This window comes from Lepidochelys kempii, chromosome 9, assembly GCF_965140285.1.
Source record: "Lepidochelys kempii isolate rLepKem1 chromosome 9, rLepKem1.hap1, whole genome shotgun sequence".
NCBI lineage: Eukaryota > Metazoa > Chordata > Testudines > Cheloniidae > Lepidochelys > Lepidochelys kempii.
The window spans coordinates 48266176-48289825 of record NC_136388.1 but is presented as its reverse complement, the minus strand read 5'-3'; the positions used below and the strand labels follow the sequence as shown (position 1 = coordinate 48289825).

At 43.8% G+C, this 23650-nt stretch overlaps 1 protein-coding gene across 9 annotated transcripts in view; it reads right to left on the bottom strand.

Moving 5' to 3' along the window:
- Nucleotides 1-19938, bottom strand: part of STAG1 (STAG1 cohesin complex component) — a 380321-nt gene extending 360383 nt beyond the window's left edge. For 3 of the 9 annotated variants that reach the window (XM_078854187.1, XM_073360223.2, XM_078854189.1), the window contains exon 1: nucleotides 9940-18730. The gene's annotated coding sequence lies outside the window, so the exon portion shown is untranslated. Of the gene's footprint in view, nucleotides 1-9939; nucleotides 18739-19740 lie in introns of those variants that run through there. The other 6 variants (XM_073360216.2, XM_073360219.2, XM_073360217.2 and 3 more) reach the window with 4 other exon arrangements.
- Between the last annotated feature and the right edge of the window lie 3712 nt (nucleotides 19939-23650).

Below are 23650 nucleotides of genomic sequence, written 5' to 3'. Positions count from 1 at the left end.
GGAAACTTAACTAGAGCTGGGCTAAAGCATCATTTAGCTTGCCTCTTTGGTCATAGGAAAGTGTTGCAAGGTTCACTCTGTCCTCACTAGACAAGCTGACTCTTATTAGATGGAAGAAAAGATGAGAAAAGAAGGTAGGAGGAATAAGATAGGGGACGAAATTGACACTACAGAGGATGGAGTATCATTTGGTTTGATTCCTCAACACATCTTGTCAGAGCATGTTTCAGAATCAGGAAAAAAAAGACAATGGTATGACAGTATAGCTCTGGGTTTCACCTATTGGTGATGGTGCTGGCCATGATACTGATGCCATGCATAAGCAAATTACCAACTGCTCCCCAGAAAAGCAACAGATAGCAACCTTCTCCCATGAAAGCTGTAAGTAATAATAAAGGTCCATACATGCACATGTCCTCTGATTTTAAACATTTTGGTCTGTTGGTATTAACAATTCTGACCTAAACACTGTTGACTTGAGGTTTGTCAAAGCTCTTAGTCAGGTAAAGGCAGCTTACATTGTTCCTTGATTTAAATCACTCCACCCTGATGTTATAAGAGGTTGCCAGTGCCAAACACTTCCCATTGTAAACTCATGTTTTAATTTGCTTATAACTTTACAAGCTGTAATTGTTTGGGCTGAAACTTTCCCTGCGGGGTGACTGCCCGGGGCTGAACTGTTTTGAAAAGTTGCAATTGAAAAACAGTTCAGCTGTTTCTCAGACTGAAGTTAGGGGGAAACTACATTGTTCTGCACATGTTAAAATGTTCTTACAATTAAGTTCTAGTGCCTCCAAAATTTGGTGTGTGGACTTTAAATGCAGTAGGGATAGACAGGGTGATGACTGCCCTTGTGTCAGGGATGTGCCTTTTGCTATCCTTGTGAAAATCCACTGTGATCTGGCTGAGTTATAAAACCTCTGAAAGTCAGTTTGTGCCAAGGAGAGGCTTCAAAGTTTTCATGTGTATTGTGCATGCTCCATCCCCACACAGCTTTTATGAGCCCAGATTGTACGTGCACTACCCCAATGAAGTGAATGAGCATCTTCCATTGTAGGACTACAAGGGCTGAGCTACAATTTTCCACTGTAGTGCCAAGCACCAGAACTGGGAGCAGGAAGACTCTCTCTTTTGTGCTGTCGATCCCCGCCCTTGCCCCCCCACCCCTGGGCAAAATCATGAGCCTTTCAGCACTTCTCCACATCTCGCCCCAGTTAACCAACCAGAATATAAGACAGGCCACCTGCCTTAACTAGACCACCATCCAGTCTCTTCCCGCAGCCTCCTGCCTCTTCACAATAAACAACAAAGCAGGCGTCCTACAGACCACAGCCTCATTCACAATATCACTCAGATTCACACCCTAAGCCATCCTATGAGCTGAGTAAGTTAGGGATCCTGTGGAAAAAAATATGTAATGTCGTCATTAAAGACTATCAATGTATACACACAGGGGAACCAAATTAAGGATGTATGGGCAAGGATGGTATGTGAAGAGTAACTCAATTATTCAGGCACACTCAACACCTGTACATAACAATAGCACCTGTGCCACACTTTTATAAAAAAAATAATTAAAAATTCTCTATCTTCTATATGAACAAATTAATTCTACAAATCAATCTAAGTCGTTGGTGGAACGGAGGGAGAGGAGGGGCCACTAAATCATTCTGTCACTGTTTTTCTGGAAGTTGCAGCAGGCTAGTCAGCTGACAGACCCAGAGGTGCAACTGCTTCTTGTTGTTTTGGCATTGCTGTGTCTGACAAATCATTATCAAGCAAGTCTACTGACTCTCCAGTGGGGGGGGGGGGAGAGTTTTTACTCAAACTATAATATAACCAAGCTCTACTATTTCTCTGAAAGCCAGTGTGGGTTTCTTTAGTTGAGCCACCTCTGGATAGTTTGAATATGCATCAATAACGGCACAATAATTTCTGGCCTCTAGAGCAAAAATGTCCACCTCATCATCTGTATCCCAGACTCTAACTGATGTGTCTGTAACTTGAATATGGTTACCTACCTACCCGTTTTCTATACATTTGGCACGTGGTAGAAACATTTACCTTAACAATGATATCTTTGTTCGTACCTGCTGAATATATTACTGCTAGTCCTCTTTTTTCCCCTACTTTAACTGGATCACAAAATGCCTACATAGATTCAGAGTCCAAGACCAGAAGGGACCATTTTGATCATCTCGGCTAACCTCTGTTTAACACAGGCCACAGAACTTCTCCAAAATAATTCCCACAGCATATCTTTTAGAAAAATATCCAATCTTGATTTCAAAATGGTCAGCGATGGTCAATCCACCACAAACCTTGGTATGTTGTTCCACTGGTTAAATAAGATCACTGTAATAAAATGATAGCTTATTTGCCGTCTGAATTTGTCTAGCTTCAACTTCCAATCATTGGTTCATGTTATACCTTTCTCTGCTAGACTGAAGAGCCCATTACTCAATATTTGTTCCCCAGGTAAATACTTACAGACTATAATCAAGTCACTTTTTAGACTTCTCTTTGTTCACCTAAAATAGACTCAAAGAGCTCAGTCTATCACTAGAAGGAATGTTTCCTATAGCTTTAATCATTCTTGTGGCTCTTCTATGAACCCTCTCCAATATATCAACATCCTTCTTGAATAGAGGGCACCAGAACTGGACATAGTGCTCAGCAGAGGTCACACTAGTGACAAATAAAGTAACCTCTATTCCTCCTCTAGATTTCCCTGTTTATGCATCCTAGTATCGCCTTAACTCTTTTTGGCTATAGTGTCACAACAGGAGTACATGATCAGCTAATTATTCACCATAGCTCCCTAAATCTTTCAGAGTCACTGCTTCCCAGGATAGAGTCCTCTATTCTGTAAATATGGCCTACATTCTTCGTTCCTAGATGTATACATTTACTTTTAGCCATACTAAAATGAACATTATTTGCATGCACCCAATTTATCCAGTGATCCAGATCGTTCTGGATCAGTGGCCTTTCCTTTTCATTATTTTCCACACCCACAAATTTGGGTCAGCTGCAAATTTTATCAGTGATGATTTTATGTTTCTTCCAGATCACTGATAAAAATCTTAAATAGCATAAGGACAAGAACTAATCACGGTGGGACTCCACTGGAAATGCACCTACTCCATGACAACTCCCCGTTTACAATTACGTTTGAGACCTATCAGTTAACCAGTTTATAGTCCAGTTAACGTGCATTTTAATTTTATACGGTTCTAGATTTTAATCAAAATATCATGCTTCACCAAGTCAAACACCTTAGAGAAGTCTAAATATATTATGTCAACATTATTACCCTTATCAACCAAATTTGTAATCTCATTAAAAAGGGTATTAAGATAGTCTGACAGATTCTATTTTCCATAAACTTATGCTGAATAGCATTCTCCTTTAATTATTTATTAAAGGAATCCCGGATCAACCACTCCACTATCTTGACCAGGATCTATATCTATATTGATGTGCCGATAATTATCATGGTCATCCCATTTACCCTTTTTAAAAACTGACCCAACATTAGCTTTCTTTCACTCTTCTGGAACTTCCCCACTGCTCCAAGACTTACTGAAAATTGGAATTAATTGTTCAGCCAGCTCCTTTAAAACTCTTGGTGCAAGTCATCTGGACCTGCTGAACTAAAAATGTCTATCTTTAATAGAAGCTGTTTAACATCCTCCTGAGATACTAGTGGAATGGAAAGATTCAGTTATCTATAAAGTTATCATCATATGATGAGACTACATAATCTGTTTTCCCCCCAGTACGGAACAGAAATATTTGCTGAATATTTCTGCCTTTTCTGCATTATTATTGACAATTCTACCATTTCCATCTAGCAGAAGGACCAACACCACTGTCAGGATTCTTTTTGTTCTTAATATATTTTGAAAACTCCTCTTTATTGTCCTGAACTCTGCTGGCCACAGATTTTTCTTGGTGTCTTTTTGCTTCCCTTATGAATTTTCTACGATTCCTAGCTTCTGATTTATATTCATTAATAATAATTTCCCTTTTCTCCCCCCCACCTTTTTTTTTTTTTTTTTTTTTTTTTACAATAGCTGCTTTCACTTCCCCTGTAAACCAAGTCAGTTTTTAACTAGTACAGCCTTCTTCCTTGATTGTGGGATTCTAGCTTCTTGAGCATCTTAGTAAGATTTTCTTAAATGATTCTCAATTATCATTCATTTTTCTGATTAAATTCTTCCTCCTGACTGATTTAGCTCATAATTGTTTTCAGTTTTGTGAAACTGGACCTATTAAAGCATCAAGAATATATAAAGACTGGTCTGGATTTATTCTTCATATTATAGATCTGATCAATTCATGATCGCTTGCACCTAAGCTACCATTAATTTTTAGTTTTGTTATCAATTCCTCTTTATCTGTTAGGACAAGGCATAGCTAATAAAGAATTCCCTGGTGTTGACTGCAACTCTTTTTGAATTAGGAAATTGTCATCTATAATGATTAGAAATTCCAAGGATGCTTTAATACTGTCCACATGAGATCTCAGGCATATGTCATTCAAATTGAAATCCCCCAATGACGTGCAGGGCTTTTTCCCCCGATACATTAGAAAGAGGTGCCTAAGGAGACAGTCATCCTGGTTCTGAGTGTGATTTGATGGTCTGTAGCAGACACCAGCTAGTATCCCATCTAGTGCTGTATCTGTTAGGAGACTGATCCATAACTATTCAAAGGTTATTTTCTTCCAAGTTATCAGTTACTCAGAAACAGGTAATGCCATTTTTGACAGAGTGCCACTCCATCTCCCTTTTTGCCTACTCGATCTTCCAAAATAGGTTAGAAACATTGATTTTAACATTCCAATTGTGTGGATCATCCCATCAGGTTTCAGTAATACCAACTAGATCAAATGTATGCTGATAAATGAGCAATACTAATTTCTCTGGTCTGTTACTCAAGCTTCTGCCATTGGTGTAAGGCAATTCAAGAATTTCTTCCCTTCATGTGTTTTGACTAATTTTGGTATCATCTCAAGTGCTCATATCATCCCTCTTTTTATCCTCTCCTTTTGCTACTAGTTTAATCCCCTCCTGACTACTCTAGCCAGCCTGTCCCAATGGAGATTGGTACCCCTTCTATGGAGGTGGAAGCCATCCAAACTATACAGTCCCCTCTCCCCAAAGAAGATGGACCAACATTCCACAAAACCACACCACCTCTACTTTACACCACTTACCTTCCTTTAAGGAGAACACCATCTACCACAGAGAAATTATGCCTGTGAGGTACATAGTAGTTAAACGCTTTTTTCCACCTGAGAAGTACAGCATATATCACGGACTGCAGTGTCTCATCCTGTGCTCTATCACCTTGTTACTTTTCCCAGGTGAGGTTAGACAGCACCTGAGTACTCTACCCAGTTGACGTGGACGACATCAGATTCAGTTTCTGGCTCTTGATCTAGATGGAATTATTCCTCCCAAATATTGGACAATTAAATAGATTTCCTTGATTGAAATCAATCATGTTTTTGAAGTTCAGTAAGACGCTTTGAAACTTATGTGATGCTTGCAACAGATTCTTTGAAAGAAACAAGTAGCAACAGCTTGCAATCAGTTTCAGTCACAATCAACAGACATAGCTGTGGAAAGCTTTGCAACCGAAGGTGACTAGAGTATCCTTTCCGAATTGCATGTATCTGCGTTCTGTGTTTGTGAAGGTTCTGAATGCCTATACTACAGGTCCCGAGTCAGTCTTTCCTTTGCAGCAGTACTACACCTAGTCCATTTTTAGAGGCATGCAAAGAACTTTTTATATGTCAAAAAACATTAAAATATTGCCATGCAAATTCAGAGATGAGTACTGTAATATTTTTTTCATTTTCACTGTTTCAGGCGCCTCAGCAATCTTCTCATATGCACAGTTTCATCAATTATATTATCTATGAACTTTCCCAACAAAGTTAACACGCTCATGATCACTTGTAAAGTCTCTTTTTGTTTTGCCCTGACCATTCACAGGGTAGCTTGTATTTTCACAAGACCCAATTGCTGGCCTGATTCCAGATGTAAAATAGGTGTTCTGTCCCCACTGTGACAGTGACACAGGTGTGCCTAACTTCTCTGTTTTTGGCATACTGGAGTGAAGCAGCAGCTTCCCGCCACAGAAATAAGGAATCCATCGCTTGCTGCATCAGTGGAGGTCTGTTTTTCAGGCTGCACAATGATCATGTGGTAATACATGATTTCAGCATCTGTATCCAACTTGTACACAATGTACCACTGATGTTCAATGTAATAGTTTAGTATGTCTACCGTGACTACTATTGTATGGAATCAGTGCACAATGGTTTATCACTGGAACAGAGTTCCTTCACTGAATTTACAGTTTTCTTTTGTCTGTATTGTCAGACAAAGTGATTACACTTACAAACTCTGTACTTTTTCCAAATGCTAAACAGAATCTATATGCACATTCACATCCACACTTCCCATGCAGCAGTCTACTGCAGGGTTTTGGCACCTCCCCTTGCACTGTTTTCCCCATGTGTTTTCCTCTTGTGTCTCTCCTGTCTTACTGAGTGATAACCTCACGCATTGTAGGACCCTATCTTATGGATATCAAGCTCAACATACAACTATGACACTGCAGAAATAAGTACTGCTATGAAACCTATCACTATCTTCGCAAATTCCCTTTACAGGGGACTGAAAATCAATATGACAGTGACATTAGCATCCAGGGGGTAGATTTTTTCAGTAATAAAAGAAAACGAAAACTTCTCCAGGAAGCAAATACACAGTATAAAAGGAATTTTGTTTAAATAAGTTCAGGATTTGAGTTTAATTTAAACCAATTCTCACATATTTACAAATGATGTCATTTACGACAGAAAAGTCTCATCTTACAGCACTGTAAGAGAGTCACAAAGCATTAAAGTTAGTGCACACAATGTCTATATATATAAAAAACAGTAAGGCATGCATCTACCTATGCCAACAGTCCTAAACCACTGTAATATCAAATATAACACTCACTACCTTTAAGCTACAGCTAATTTACATGCAACAATTATAATGGAGGTAATGAGTCAGTAATATGAGAGATTGCACAGATGGTGGATTATTTGGCCCAACTGCCACAGTTCTTCAAAGAGTGTATTGAGTTATGCGGTTGGTGAATCAAACTCCCCACAACCCAAAATTGCCCAGCATAATCCTCCCCCAACACAAATCAACAGAACCACCTACACGACACTATAACTAGCACACAAAAAAAACCCTGCAGTACACACACCTCATTTTCCACCTGCACAAATCAGTATGTCTCAGAACAACACACCCACCCTCACTCATACTTACAATAAAACCATAAACTTGAGCAGCAAAGCCACTGGTCACCACTAGTTCTCATGAAATTTTAGCTACTTATGCACAAAATCTACTCATCTCATCTACTTGAGGTAATGGATAAAAATTAATGTTAGTTTACTCTCCTGGCAAAACACAATATATATATAAGAGTAACAGAATGTAGCAAGATATGACACTTTCAAGATTAAATCTCAGTGACACTATGAACTCTGAATATCAAGTAAGCCATCCTGTAGTTTACAAGTATATAAAAGCAAACATACTTTAGAGGTAACATTCAAAGAACATACACTTAAACTGGTTAAAAAAAAGTGCAGATAGTAGGAAAGGAATTAAATATTGGGCCTTCGGAATCCTGTGGCAAAAAGGACTCTTGTAATTAAAATGTATAATGCATAAACAGAAGAAGTGATTTAAAATTTCACAAGATATTCAGATGTCCATTTTTTAACCCTTCATTTTAATATCTTTTTTGGTTCTTTTTGTTTTACCATCTCAGCCCCTTTACCTTAATTTCCTGTTAGAAGGGAGGGGCTGCTGCATTCTGCTGATAAAGTTAGACACAAAGACCTGTTAGGAAAACAGTGGTATTCTAGCTAAATTAAGTTGGGACAGTGGTGTCACCCTCCTACATCCTTCGTTAAAGGTTTGACTTAATGGGGAGCCCACAGTATTTCTGCTGATTTGGAGAAAGGATGGGGGTATGCACCACAAGCAAGCTCTTGAAAGATACAGTTGAAAGGAGTGGGAAGATTGAGTTTTGGACTGACACAGCTACCCCATTGCATGGAGCTTGCAGCATGACATGGGAAAAGGATCTGGCAACCTTCAGGTTCATTTCTCTGACACCTGGGCCTCATCTAGACTAGGATTTATGGTTGTTATAGCTCAGTGATTCCCTCAACTATAATTCACCCTCTGTCCATATTCCCAAATCTCTAAATTGTGAGCTTGATAAATTACAAATTGTGTCAGCTAATCCAGGTCAAGGCCTAGGCTTTAGCCCTGTTTTAGGCTCAGTGCGTCAGTGTACCTCCAGGTCAGTGCAGGATTAAAACAAATCTAAATCAGTCCCTCAAAATGACCAGTGAGGATGCCTGACCATCTGCTCCCCTCCCAGTTCTCCTTGGTCAAGAGGTCACAGGGTCTAGAACAGGAGTGGGCAAACTAGGAGTGCCCAGTACCATCCCACAGAGCCCCCCCACACACACACCCCATGAGTCTCCACCCCCCCCCCTTGGTAACATCCTTTATAGAGCCCCCCCATGCTACACCCCATAGAGTCTTCCTCCCCCACTGGGCATTCATGGCCTGCCATACAATTTCCATACTCAGATTTGCCCACCCCTGGTTTAGAAGATACAAATCAGTACATATTGTCCAGCACATTGTTATGGCCTTTCCTTGTGAGCTGTTTACATCAGTCAACTTTTCTTTCCACAAGGTCCTGGATTCAAATACATGGCTAGCAAAAGGCATTACAAGTTGCCTTCTGGCCAGAGGCACTCATAAAAAGTGCCAGTAAACTTTTGGAGTGAGGTGCCATCAGTGCATGACTTTGGTTCCAGTAATAGGAATAAAAGCCTATTACAATGGCATTGCAAAGAAGCTCATCCAGATGGAGATACACTAGACGGGAAACCAATTCAGGGAGGGGATAATGTGCCTGAAAGATATCTGCCAAAAAGCTAAGAATAATGCCAAATATGGAAGGGGCCTTACTCACTTTCAATCTTACGATGAAATGGACATTATAATTAGCATATGCCCTAACACAATCCCAGAATATACTATGGACAGTAAGGCCTGTCATTCCACTAAAATGGGACAATAATGACCCCAAGCTTCAAGTCACAGAACACTGTGGCTGATACCACTGAAATAGGGCCCACCACAGCTGAAACTTCATGGCCTGGGAAAACGCTGCCAGAATCCCAGAACTTCTAGTAACTTTCAAACACACACATCACTGGAGGTAGATCCAGACTTCAACAATGATGAGAACACATCTTCTCAGCCTTGTAAATAACATTTATAATTTTATATTTGTAAAGATGTGGTATGGGAGTAATGGTGACCACTGTTAAAAGCTTTACTACTGCAGATGTTACATTTTACAGCAAAAATGTTACGTGTCCCTTCACCCTCATCCCTCCCTGCTTTCCCCACCCCCAATCCTTGCACATAGACATATTCCTGATAAATGACAAGGAAGTGGGGGGGAACAGAAAAGTGCACACACAAAAGGTCTGATGCTTAACCAAGTGTATTTTTATTGTTACAACAGTAATGGGCAGATTTCAACTGACATACATGCAAACAGCAAGTCATAATTCATTAGCCATATAAGGAAATGCTAATCCATATACAGCTCACATGTGCCACTGTGCCAGTAAATGGTACTTACGGCATATGCTGGAAAAAAGCAATACAGGGAAACAGTTTTCCTCCATAAAGCAAAGCATAAGCCACACACCTAAAAAACCAAAAACACAACACGAAGGTGTCGAACACACACCTGCAGTTACTTGGGGAAGAGGAGGTATTGCATTCTGCAAGTACCAGTAACAGACTTTACCTTAAAAGCTTGTTAATTTTAGATCTTCTCTTTGCCCATGCCTGTGAAAAAATGTGAGAAAACTTTTCACTAAGCAAATTCTCCAAGGGATCAAGTAAATTGTGTGGAAAGCTAAGCCAGCCTCTGCCGCCTCCTCCCCCCACATCTCATCTTAAACAGAACTCTTGCCTATACCTTTCCTCCAGTAGTCTGGTGTTATCTAAGAGATGAAAAATTCAACTGCAAATGTTGCTGAATTTTGCCCAACTCCCTGCAACATTTGTTCCCTTTTCCACTTTGGCAACTCCAGAATACTGCTATAGTTCACAGTAGCCACTACCTAAAATAATATGGAATATTTACTGCCACTGTTCCCCTTGGCTTTTGAGCTTCTACCTTGACCCCACCACCTGATCATTAGTATTCAATTTTTAAAAAATTACTTCATCTAAATTTTGTACAGTAAACTAGTGACAAAAGGGTGTCTATCACACTAACACTGGATAAGGTGAGAAAAATGCCTCAAGTTAAGTTTGGCATGTGAAACCATAGATAAAAGCATCCATGTTGCTGGAAAGTAAGAAAAATGTGATAAACTATAGAAATTATGCTTATATACTCCTTTCCCCGATCCACCCTTTTTTAAAAAAAAAAAAAGTTCCCTCTACTTCCTCCCAGGACATCTCCAGGGTTACACTTTTTAAAAAAAAAAAAAGAGAGAGAGAGAGACACACCCATGAATGCCTCAGAAACATTGAGCGACCACCTCATCAAGCAATGAAGAATCAGGGCAGACGTGCTACAAGAGTTCCAAAGGGAAAATGCTGGTCAATATGACCCGTGTTATCAGCTGGAGCTAAAAAAGACAAAGATGCTTGAAGAGTTGATGGAAGAGACCAAAGCCAGGACTGAGGCCAACAAATGCAGAATACATACATGATCAGGAAATGGAAGTGCAGGACAGGCAGATCTTTCCAGTTCTAATGATACAAAAGAGTAGACAACTAGCCTGACCACTTTGGTTCTATGCCTGCACTCACATCCTCATCCCCACAGTATACACCACAGCCACTTTACAAGTGCTCTTCGCACACTACACTGGTCTCTGGGAAGAGTCTGTAAGTAGTAATACATGGAGCACATCACAGGACACTGACAGTACCAGGTCGAATAATCAAGAACACCACTCAGCGAAACAACCCACTTCCTTCCTTCCCTGACGACCCAAGGGATGCACCCCACCCATGTACTTATTCACTACACCAATACAGACCTGGACTCTAAATACATTCTATGGGTGGCATACCCAACATCACTTATCTACTGACATTTTAAAAACTCCCGTTTCCCAATCTGGGTCTATGCTGGTTATGTACGATGTATATATCTTATGAACCTTGTAACCAACACTTATAATCCCTCATAACCCAAGCCTGACCCCAGATGTACAGTAGCTTGCTTCTTAATTTGTGTAAATTTGATTTTAAAAATTAACTTTAACAACATTTTTACTTCTGTCGAAGTCCAATGGTCCATGCTGTCAAGTGGAGAGACTCTGTGTACTGATAGCAAATTTGAACTCTGTTGAGCCAATAGATCGGAAATTGCTGCAGACACAGATAAACCCTTTGTGATAGTCACAGTAGATCTGAGAATCACTGTTGTCTTGCCCAACCTGGGACAATAACACCAGCCCTGGTTTTGTGATATTTGATTTTCCTGAGAGCTCTCTGAATTAAAGGAATTGGAAGAATGCATAGAGGAGATCTACCCAAAAAGTCTAGAAAGTATGGATCCAAGATGAACTGATTGTCTGCTCATACTGTGAAGCAAAACCTCTGGCATCTGGAAATACATCTTGCCAAACATTCCCAGATAGGGAAATATTGTTCACTACCAATTCTTGAATGATCACTCATGCTGACTGTGTAAATGTCTGCCCCGCTGGTCTGCCAATATATTGTCCATGCCTGCAAGGTGTAGAGCTATAAGATTAGTTTGGTAGACTATGCACAACTCCCACAGGGCTATACAACTCTGCACAGGTGACAGGAATGTGCTCCACCTGTCTGTTGACATAAAACATTATAGTCAATACCTAAACCACTCCACTCTGCAGCTGAGGTAGAAAGGGCTCAAGAGCCCAACATATGAAGGATGCATCTCTCAATAATGCAATATCAATTTCATAAACATGCCATCTGTACGTGATATATAGTGTCTTGCTAGCCAATGAAGAGAGCTCATCTTTAGATACGCACAGTTACGTACATCACAGACACCATAAGGCAAATTGTGTAAGGAAGAACATCAATCACCATATAACGTGAGTTCTCCTGTTCCACTTCTAAGTACCTTTCTTCCAGAAGGAAAGCACTGCCTTTTTGAGAGCTCCAACCGAGATCATGACTTTTATTGGCAATTCTGAATGGTGTGATTTTGTCCAATTTATTTTGAATGAGGCATGTATTTATAATGTAGCTTTTGCTCCAGATCCTTCTATTAGAATACCATGAGGTGCCAAACATCCAAGTCAGGATATGGGTATCCTGACGTCTCAATTGTGCCTGTACTGCTGAAAAAGGTTTTATCAACACTTGAGGTGCCATAAACATACCAAATGATTGAACCTTGTGTTGATCATCTCCCCCACAACAAGCTTCAAGTATTTTCAATGCAAATATCTGACTGAGATGTGTAAATAAGCATCTTGCAAATCGAGAACCCAAACCCAATCTTGGGTGGAGAAGGATGTGAAGCTATAGTAAGCATGAGAAATCTGAATCTTCTTATGACAGAACTGAGCTTCCGAAGGTCTACAATGAGTTGGAGCCTCCTTGGGGATCAAAAAGTTCCTGCAATAAAATTCCTTCCCCAAAACTCTTCAGGAACTAACTCTAGTAGTGAACCAACTTCTGATCTTAGCAAGTTCTCATGAGAAGGATCCCTGAAGAGGTAAGAGGAAGCAGGAGTTGGGCAGAATGCTAGTGTCAAACTGAATGGAATAATCCTGTTAATCTCCAAGATTCATGATCTGTGGTGACAGTACGCCAAGGCTCTAATAAATGGGAGACTGTTTCCAAATGAAAAAGAGGCTGTTTGCAGGTTTAAATCCCGTTTGTTTTCATGAATCCTGTCAAACCAAGAGGCCAGTGCAGAGGTAGATGAGGCAGCAGATCTACCTTTTAACTTAAAAGTTTGTAGGATTTGTGTGTCTATTGAAGTTGAGCTGGTATTTCCCTGAAAGGAACAGAAAGCAGAGACTGTCCCTAGTAACAAAACACTGGTACCCCTAGACTTTGTTGTAGACTTGTATCTTTTAATTTCTCTAGGAGTTTCTCTTTTACAGTTAAGCAGCCCTTCACCATCAAATAGTAAGTCTCTATCCAGGTTCTTCCTTCCAGAAGTAGTCCAGATGAGCATAGCCACAAGTAGCACATCAAAGTAACCGAGGGTGCTACAGCTTTAGATGCTAGATCAGAAGTACTGAAGGAATATCTCAGGGTGTGGTTAGCGACCAAACAACCTTCAGTAATCAATGCTTTGACCAGTTTGCTCTTGTCTTCTGGCAGCAACTGGGAAAACAGTGCTATTTTCCTCCTATAAATGATATTAGTAATAGGACATCACAGCCTGATAACTAGCTATTTTAATGTCCAGAGCATCTAGCTTCTTACTTTCTCTGTCAGAGATTGCAGAGTGGACTTGAGTCCCATTACCACTTTGAGCTGCAGATCCACCACTAACGAATTTTGAGAAGGATGGGTGTGGAAAGCCCTTAGGAGAGAGTTGGTACAACCTGTCTCCTTTTTTAGAAGTTGCCAAGATGCAGGGTTTAAGTGAGTATTTTTCACTGGCTGTAATAAACTGTCTAAGAGGACAGACTCCTAGAGGATGAAACCAAAACATCAAAAACTGGATGTATAGTTTTCTTTGATGCTACTGAAGGGATTTTTAAGGTAGTTATCCTTCCTATGAACTCATGAAATTGGAGCATATCTTTGGAAGGAGAGGAAGATGATGTTGCACCCCAACAGTCATCCAGTGAAGTTTAAACATCAGTAGCTGTATCTGCATTCAGACAGTCAATAAGATGTTCTACTTCCTCTTCAGACGGTATGTGTAGGACTAGTAAAAGGAGATGGTTCCCTAAATATCAATGACCGCGATAGATCTGGGAAGAACAGATCTAGTGCAGGACATTTGTACTAAACCCTGGCAGAAGGCTTTGCAGCTACTTTTCTTCAGACCTCTTAAAATGAGGATAATACCTAGGGAAGAACCATATGACCACATTGCCCATGTGGTATCTCCCAGTCCTGCCAGCACCCAATAGGTAACTCCCCAGCATAATCCCTGGGAGAGAAATGATGATCTTGCAGTCTGAAGAGATGGAAACAAGAGCTTTGATAATGCGTTGTAGGTTCCCTAATCTATTTTCTGGGAAGAAAGCAAGGAAAGGTATGAGACCAGTTATGGTCTGATTGCGGATCTGAATGTGAATCCAAAGCCCAATTCAAAGAAGTCTCTAAAGGTAAGAACAGCAGCTTGAGTAATTGCAAAGTTGAGAAGCTCAGACATATTTCCCTGGAGAACCAGTTGAGGTCTTAGGGGGAGGTTTGCATAGCTAAGGAAACAGGTTTCATCTTGCAAGATTTTTTCCTTCCTGGAGAAAGAGAAGGAAGAACTGGCTCCAATGCCTTACACTTCTTTCCTCTACCTTTGGACACTGATAGAAACTTATCCAGCGCTGTAATGGGGGACCCCAATCCAAAGGCATATCTGAACAAAGGAGTTCAAGGAACTCTATGTGATGAATTTGAGCCATCATAGTAACCAAGGAATTAGTAAAATCTGATATCTCCAAGGAAGCATTAGGTGAATTACAGGTTTATAAAGAGGTTTCAAAGGTCTTTAGAGGTCAGAGCCTTATGAGAATGCTTTTGAACTGCAGTGAGCAGAAATGGGAAAGCAGATTCTTTGAGATATGCTCTTGTGAACTGGTTTTTTTCAGCAGAGACCAAGCATTTGTGTTCAGTCAAAGCTGATCTTTGTGGATTCATAGTGACTGGAACGGTTGGTGTAGCTACAGTCAAGGAAGCAGATATCTGCAGCAAGACACTGTCAGACTTCTTAGCTCCTTCAATGGTCAGAACCAAGACTGGTCTCCCAGCACTTATGGATTCCTGCATACCAGAGCCAGAAGATTTAGCTACTAATGCTTCCTGCAATGGCACAGCCTGGAGGCGATTCTGATGTTCCTTTCTGGTCCTCGGGTGAAGGCACTGCACACAGAGCAACAAGAAGGCGAATGACCTTCCGTAAGTAGGCCAAACCATGCACCTGTGGATATGAATCAAGAAAAGTGGCAGGGAAAGAAGAACACCTTGAACTCTTGTTCCTTAGTTTTCAATTATAACATGTGTGATTTCAGAGCCTAAATCTCTTTTTCCAAAGTGATTTTAGGCACTTTGGATTTAGGCTCCTAAGTGCCTAAATCTCTTTTGAAAATGAGATTTAGGCTCCTAAAAAACAGTTAGGCATTGCAACCAAAATCTACCAAAAATCCTTGGTAAAAAACAAACAAATAAAATTTAAAAATTGAGTATACTAGAAACATGACAGCAGGCCTGGGAACAATCCATTCTGAAGGACATGATGAGGTTTCTAGTCTATCTACCACCACAGTTGGAAGGAACAGAGGCACTCAGTTCCAAATGTTCAGAACTGTAAGGGAAAGGAAAAACAAGAATGCTCCAACCGTCATTGCTACTAAAAGATTCCACCACTGCAAGATGCACAGTTGGTGCATCCCCAGATTATTCTTTGAGGGGCCTCTGCACAAATACATTTATTGACAATGCACAGGTAATATCACACAGAATGAATCGCCATTACTGCTAGAAACATGAGACAGACACAGCTCCCAACAAAATCCATGGTAATTGCAAATGCATTCCCAATCACAAAGTGCATTGATAGTCTCCATACGAATTTCCACAGCTCACCTGGTGCTAAACCCATGAGCCAGTTGTCTGCTTTCCGGCTGGCTGAAAGCTGCTTGCAAGGCATTTGTGTTTCCCAACTACTCTGATGGAAAAATCAAATATGCAGAAAGAAACACATTCCTGTCACCGCAAGAACATTTTGTAGTGACCAGTCATTATGATTAAGTAAGCTTCTCCATCATGTTTTGAGCCGTCCAGAAGCACTTTCAATCCATCTGCCAGGGTTGTAGTTACAACGTCTTCTATCTGAGTGCCTTGAGTCAGGGTAAGTCTCGTGATGACCCAGGGAAACCGTGGGTAGCAAAGTACCCAAGAATAGTAGTGGGAACATTGACATATATGTTGTTCTACAGAAAAGCGCTCCTGCCTGCTCACAAACAAATACTGCAGAGTTCCTAAACATCCTGGTGTCCTATACTTTGCTAGTACTTGCAGTATTTATACCCATAAACCACTCCCAATGGTCTAAAACACCTGAATCACGATTGAATAACAGCCCTTTTTATTAATGTACTCATTTGCACTCTGTGGAGAGCAGATTCTACAGTTTGGAATCCCAGCTGCAAGAACAGCTCAATGATTTCAGGGACAGTAGCCGCCTTCACAACATGTCTACAGCCCAGCACTTTTATAGCCAAACAAAGCGCCACAGACTAGGGCACTCACAATGAACCTACCAACCCTAAACTTATTCCCAACAGACAGGAAACTGGCAACATCTGACACTTACTAGAGAGTAACATACACCCATCTGACCTGATATTGAGGCCGTGTCATCTGAGCCTGATGGATCCTCAGACAACTTCAAAAACGCGCCCTTGTTCATCTGAAAGTCTGCACTCACTACTGGTCGTCCAAGGTCGCCAGAACCAATAGTCCCAACACTATGTTTGAGGGCTAGGCTCACCACCACTCAATCTACTGCATTTCATTAACCAATAAAGAAATCAAAATAACTGATAAGTATCTCCTGCAGCTTGTTCACCCATAATTCACATTTGTTTGGACTGCCATTCCTGGATCAGCAATCCACCCAGGACACCCTCACTGGGAACTCACATTGGCTGGAGAAAAAATAAGATTGCAGTGAAGTGCAGCAAGAGGCACTCAAGTGAGGAATCCAGGCTCTCAGGCAAGGAAAGGTGCTCACAACCAGGTAGCAGATAAGGGTACAGCCTTCCAGCCCCGGGGAATTCCTGAGATCATTTATTAAAGTCATCTAGTTATCTACAATCCACAAATGAACAAATGAGACCTCTCAAAAGACCACACAAAATCAGCTTGGCCCAGGAACTCTGGAATGCATAGATCATTGACCCTAACATGAATGAATGATGCAACAACGTACATAGAAGGAGACTAAAATTTTAGACACATGACTACTGTGTGTAGATGTGATCCATTATGTTATTGTAACTGAGATACCCAACTCAAATTAAGAACAACCCAGGTAACTCTATTCTAGACAAGGCTTTACCTCCAACAGCTACCTTATGGCAGTCTTGGAAAGTAGAAATAGCAAGACCTATTACCAATGTACTCAGGCCTTCACCTATCCCTGCCTCCCCTAATGTCAGAGACCGAACCTACCTGAAAAACCAAATTCAAACCATAAATATGTATATTTCAATTATAATGCAAACTACTGTACATTCCCCTTGTGAGAAGCCAAAGGTCTCCCATCCACTAAAACAAGCAGGGGTGGGGAGGGGGAATCCCTGCAGATTACCAGGGAATGAGGGGCATTCGAGTGGTGCAAGGCCATCAAAGAGAAATAAAAACAATTCTTGGAAACACAGCGAGTTACCCTGTCTCAGCAGCCCCTATCTTCTCATCCACAGGTCAATACACTGCTGCTGTTCCCCTCCCTCATGCTGCTTTTACCCTTTCTGCCAGGTCACAGCATCACCTCTTCCCCCTGCTAACACCATGTCACCTTGCTCCTGCCCCTTCCTCACCTTCAGATCTCAGTGCTCCCAGTCCCAATGTTTTCTTTTGTTCCCAGGACATAAAGCTGCTGATGCTGCCTCTACCCCACCTCACTAGGTACTGTGCTAATAATGCTGATGATGGCACCCTGCTTCCCAAGTCACAAAGCCACAATAAACCATAACCCAATCCCAGTCACAGCACCACTGCTCACCCCGCCACCATGATCACCATACCACTGCTGCTGCCAATATCCCTCCTACCACTATGGGTCACAGTACCACCAGTGCGCTTCTGTCCACCACCCCATAAGGCTACAGCATCAGTGCCATTCCTGCCCACTTCACCCCCAGGTCACAGGGCATGCCCTGTTGTCCACCTCCCCCTTCCCTGCCCAGCTCACAGTATTGCCACCACCACCACTGCCAATCAATTCTTCACACAGGTCACAGTGCCACCAAGTTACAGTGCCATTGCTGCCACTTCCCAGACATACAAATCACTACACCTCCACCCAATCCACAAAGGTCAAAGCTCTGATGACACTCCTACCCACTATGTCCCTCCCAAGTGACAACTCTGCCAGAAATATCCCCCCACTTGCCCCCTCCAAGTCACAGTGAGGCTGCCAATGATCCTTAACCCCAACAACTCCAGATTATTGCTTCCTATGTCCTCCTCCAGCCACTGCTGCTGCTGTCCACCTCCCAAATATCACACCACCATTGCTACTGTGGCCCACATCCCTGCCCAAGTTTGCTGCCAATCTTGCTTCTATTGCACACCTCCCACCCCTACTATACACTTGCCCCTTCATCCCCTGGTCACAGCACTGCCGAACACCCTGCTCCTGCTACCCACCCACATCACCCTTCCAGTCACAGAACCACCAACCCACTACTGCTACCCATCCTCCAATCCATGTCATAGCACCTTCAATCCCACCCCTGCTGCCCACACTGCTTCACAGGTCACAGCACTGCCCAACCCCACTCATATTTCCCAGCTCCCTCTGCAACTCACAGTGCAGCCAATTATCCTACTGCCCACCTCTCACCCACATCCTAGCACTACCACCAACCCCACTCCCATCACCCAGCACAGATAACAGGGCTACTGCCTGTGCTCCCACTGCCCGCAGCCTGCCCCATCTGAAAGCATTACAGCCCCCACCACCCACCCCAGCCAAGTGACAGCGCTGCACCCCCTGCTCCACACAGCCCAGCCTAGGTCACAGCGCTGTTGACCCCACAGCCTGCCCCAAGGCACAGCACCGCCAAACACCCCCCTCGCACTCTTCAGCCTTACCCCAGGTCAGAGCCCAACCAACCCCACTCGTGCTCCCACCGCCCACCCCAGGTCACAGGACCGTCGTCGCCCGCTGCCCCCTCCCTCAGTTCACAACGCCGTGCCCCCCCCATAACAGAAGCCGCCGACCCCGCGGCCGCCCCCTCTGCGATGACAGAGCAGCCAACCCCGCTCGCGCTCCCACCACCCGCAGCGGGTCGCAGCTCCAGGGGTTGCTGAGGAAACAGTGGGCCTGGCCCAACACAAGGCAGGGGGACCTTAGCCCCGCGCCGCCGCTAAGGCCCAGGCCCAGCGGCAGGAGAGGCCGCTCTGCCCGCCCGACGCCCCCGGCAGCCCCGTCGGAGACAATGAGATGGCGGCGATCGCCCCGCCCGGGGGACCCGCTGCTCCGGCAGGAGCCGTGCCGCCCCGCCTCCTTTGCTCTCTCCTCCCCTCCCGCACGGGCAGCGCCAGCTCCCGGCCCAGCCGCCGCGGAGACCGAGCGAGCGGCCCCAACCCGCTGCCCCCGCCCCCCGCGCCTCCATCTTGGATCGGCGCCTTAGAGTCGTGCCCCCCCCCCCCCGCGCGCCCCGCTCACCTCGGGCCGGGCAGCGCCCCTGGAGCCTGCACTACGGCTGGCGCGTGGGGTCTAGGTGGGTGCGGGCCGAAGCCAGGCCGGGGCCGGGGCGGTGGCGTTCGCGGGGGCCGCGCTCAGCGGAGCTGCAATCCTAAACCGCCATCTGGCGGCATTTCCGACCCGCCAATGGCGCAGCCGCCGCCGCGCGCCGGAGCCCGGGCGCCCCCTGCCGGCCGCACGCCGCCACTACCCGCTCCCGAACGAGCCGTTCGGCCCCGCCTCCGTCTGAGCGCGGCACTCGGGGGCGGGGCGCCGCAAACCACTTTCGCGCGAAAACCGTGGACATGCGCAGAGCGGTCTGTGCCGGTTCACCCCCATGGACATGAGCCGTGTGCGCGCACGCTATCCTGACGAGCGTAAAGCGTCACGGTTTGCCGGTGTTTGTCTCGGCTTAGCGGTGGGTGGGGCCTGCCCTTGGGGCTGGGAGACAGGAAAGAACCTGGGGGCCCTTCAGCTCGCTCTTCCCCTGCCCCTGCCCCTCCGCCTGAACTCCTCTTCCAGGGCGCCAGCTGGTGGGCGGAGCGTGTGCGAGGGGCCGTGGTGGAGCCTGCCGGGCCGCGTGCGTGGGGCTGGGGCGTAGGGCTCGCGCCTTCCTTCCGCGCGCCCCGCTTCCTCCGAGCCGCGCACTCACCTGAGGCCCGTAGTGCCCGCAGCAAGCCGCGTCCCGGGGAGCTGGGTTGTCTCCCGCCGGACCTTGCTGTGTGAGGGACGGAGTAGCCCCTGGGGGTGGAAGCGAGTTTGGAGCTCGTGGTCCCTAGTGTGCCGCCTCGTCCCCTGCTCCTCTTCGCGCCTGTTCTGCCTAGGGACGGTACTTGGGCTGTCGGGATGCTCCAAGCTGCCTTCTAAGGCAGGCCTGGCAGGGTTTCGTTTGCATCTGACCCCAGGCCTACTTTCAGGTTGTTGTACAGCATAGCACTGGTATCCTGGCGTGAACTGATTCTGTTATGCCATTCTGTGCTGCCTCTGACCCAACCAGCCAGAACCGTGGCTTGAATTAGGAGGGGGGAAAGTGGTGTTTTTCTTCTCTGGTCCTCCCACAAGCCACTGGAGACCTGATAATGAAATAGTTGTCACCACAGGTTGTGTAGATCTTCAAAATAAGATCCTACCGACCTTGTTGGTCTCTCAGTGGTGTTGAGGTATGCCCTTCAGCAGAATTGAGGCCCCATAGGCATGTACCTTGGGCTTTGCCTCCCAGTCTTGTGATGAGTCAGAATCTTAGCTTTCATGAAGAAAAGCTGTGTTTCTAGCCTTTATGATTGTTGGCTGATGGGGGAAGCTTTTAGATATGAACCAAATGTAATTAACGTGGGGACATCTAAGTGCAGACTCCAGCAGAGGAAGAAGATTTCCCCCCACACCAAAGCAACTCTGACTTCTTTCACTCAAGGGATGTGTGGTCAAGCTAGTAACAAGGCTTTCATCTACCCCTAGGCTCTGGGGTTGGCTTCCAGTTTCAAGACAGACATGCCTGGCTCTCCTATTCTGTCTTTTCTGGGTCCAATGGACAGAAAGGGGAGAAAAAAAGTGACGTTATCTAACCAAGTGTCATGCTGGTACTTGCAATAGACCTATAATTCACTACCAAAAACTTCGTTAATCTAGAGTTCGGGTTGTCTAACGCTACCTTGGGCCATTCCAGAATTAACCTTAACCTCTGAAAACCAAGAAATGCAGAGTTAAGATAATGTCTTGCACACTCCCTTAGCATTGCTTGGAGCTGGCAGTAAGCATTGGGACAAAACCAAAACTTCACCTATCCTTAATAAAAAAATCTATGTGCATGTTGTGTTCAACACAGTTTTATTCTATCATTCATTTTCATACACTCTCACTATGTTAGATGTAGCTGAATTGATCTAGGGATAAGTTGCAGAAAATTGGTAGAGCTTGCCCTGCCATTTGCGAAGAGATGTAGCTGCAGCTCCTATTTTCTGCCTGTGTTATGTAGGAGATCCAAACAGAAGTTCACAATGACCCCCTTGCTCTAAAATCTAAGGGCTAGGAAGTATGACAAGAAGCAACAAACAATACGTGTTTTAATACAGCCATGTGTATATATGTGGGAACAAAGATTATAGGCTATACTTACAGTGATGGGGAACTCTATCATGGGAAGCAGTGACTGGAAAAAATAAGGGAGTCATGATGGATGATCACCTGAACATGAGCTTCCACTGCGACGCTTTGGCCCAAGGTATTAATGTGATCCTTGGATGCATAAATGACAGTGTTGAGTAGGAGTGGGGAGGTGATTTTACCTCTGTATTTGGTACTTGAGTGAATTCTGAGAAGAGCCACAAGAATGATTAAAGGATTAGAAAATATGTGTTATAGTGATAGATAGGAGCACAAATCTGTTTAGCTTAACAAAGAGAAGGTTAAGGTATGACTTGATAATGGGCTCTTCAGTCTAACAGACAAAGGTATAGCAAGATCCAGTGCCTGGAAGTTGAAACAAGACAAATTCAGGCTAAAAATAAGGAATAAATTTTTTAACAGTGAGGGTGATTAACCATTGAAACAGGTTACCAAGGATCATGGTAGATTCTCCTTCAATGGCAATTTTAAAAATCAAGACTGAATTTTATTTTTTAGATATGCTCTGGTTCAAAAGAAATTATTTTGGGGAAGATCTTTGGCCTATGTTATACAGGAGGTTATACTGGGTGATCGTAATGTTTCTTTCTGGCCTTGGAATCCATGAAGATAAGAGAATGAGTGTTTCCCCCTATTTTAACACTTAAATATTTTCAGTACCCACCAGAACGCCATGTCTGCACCTCTCTGCTCTCCATGCTATTGCTCCTGGGGCTTCTATGAGAGTGATGTTTCAGCAGGAATCCTTAGGACAAGGATGTATAGCTGCTAACATCTGGCAAGTTTTTGGTGGTTTGCCAGGCCATTTGGCAGTAGGCCATTTGTTGAGTGTAGATTGGTTTTAGCTAGCTCATGTTTGCTAAGCCTGTCCTAAAATTGACTTTTATCTTAGTCAAGACAAGGTCTACTCTTGTCCACTTTCTCCACATGCTCCAGAAGGATACAGGTATGATTGCTGAGGTATTGGTTGGGGTATCGCTCAAAAGGAGCAAAGTTAAGATTGTATGGGGGGGGCATGTTTTTGCAGCAAATTCCCTTCATTTTTGGAGGAAGGTACAGTTTAAGGGCACAAGGGGGCTTCCTGGGTATCCCTTGCTGCCAGTCAGTTACCAGCTCTGCCTTCCTCATGGCCCCTCCATGTCTCCCTGGTAGGGCTGGAGAGAAGGTGGTAGCAAATGGGCTGTGAGGAGTGCATCTACCAACTGGAGGCAGGAAGTGGCCCAAATGTTCCTACTCTGAAGCTAGTGTAGGGAGCAGTGAACGGACTTGGCACGCCAATCTGCAACATAGGAATGAATAACTCTTTAGCTATATTTAAGAAGGGAGCAAATGCGGGAGAAGTGATCCAGGCAACTACAGGTCCATTAGTTTGACTTCAGTAGTATGCAAGGCTTACAAAAAATTTTGAGGGAAAGAATAAGTAAATTCATTAGGAAAAGGGAATGTAATGTAACGAAGGTTTACCAAAGGTAGGTTGTGCCAGACTAAACTGATATCTTTCTTTGAGAAGAAAATTTCTTTTTTTAGGTAAGAGAAATGCAGTGGATCTAATGTATTTGGACTTTAGTACATCATTTGTTACAAAATCACATGGGAAATTGTTAGTTAAGATGGAGAATATGGGGATTGGTTCAAGAATTGTAGGGTGGGTAAGGAACTGGCTAAAGGGAAGATGATAGGTTGTGTTGAAAGGAGAACTGTCAAGCTGGAAGGAGATTACTAGTGCAGTGCCTCAAGGGTCGGTCTTGGGACTGAACTTCATTAATACTTT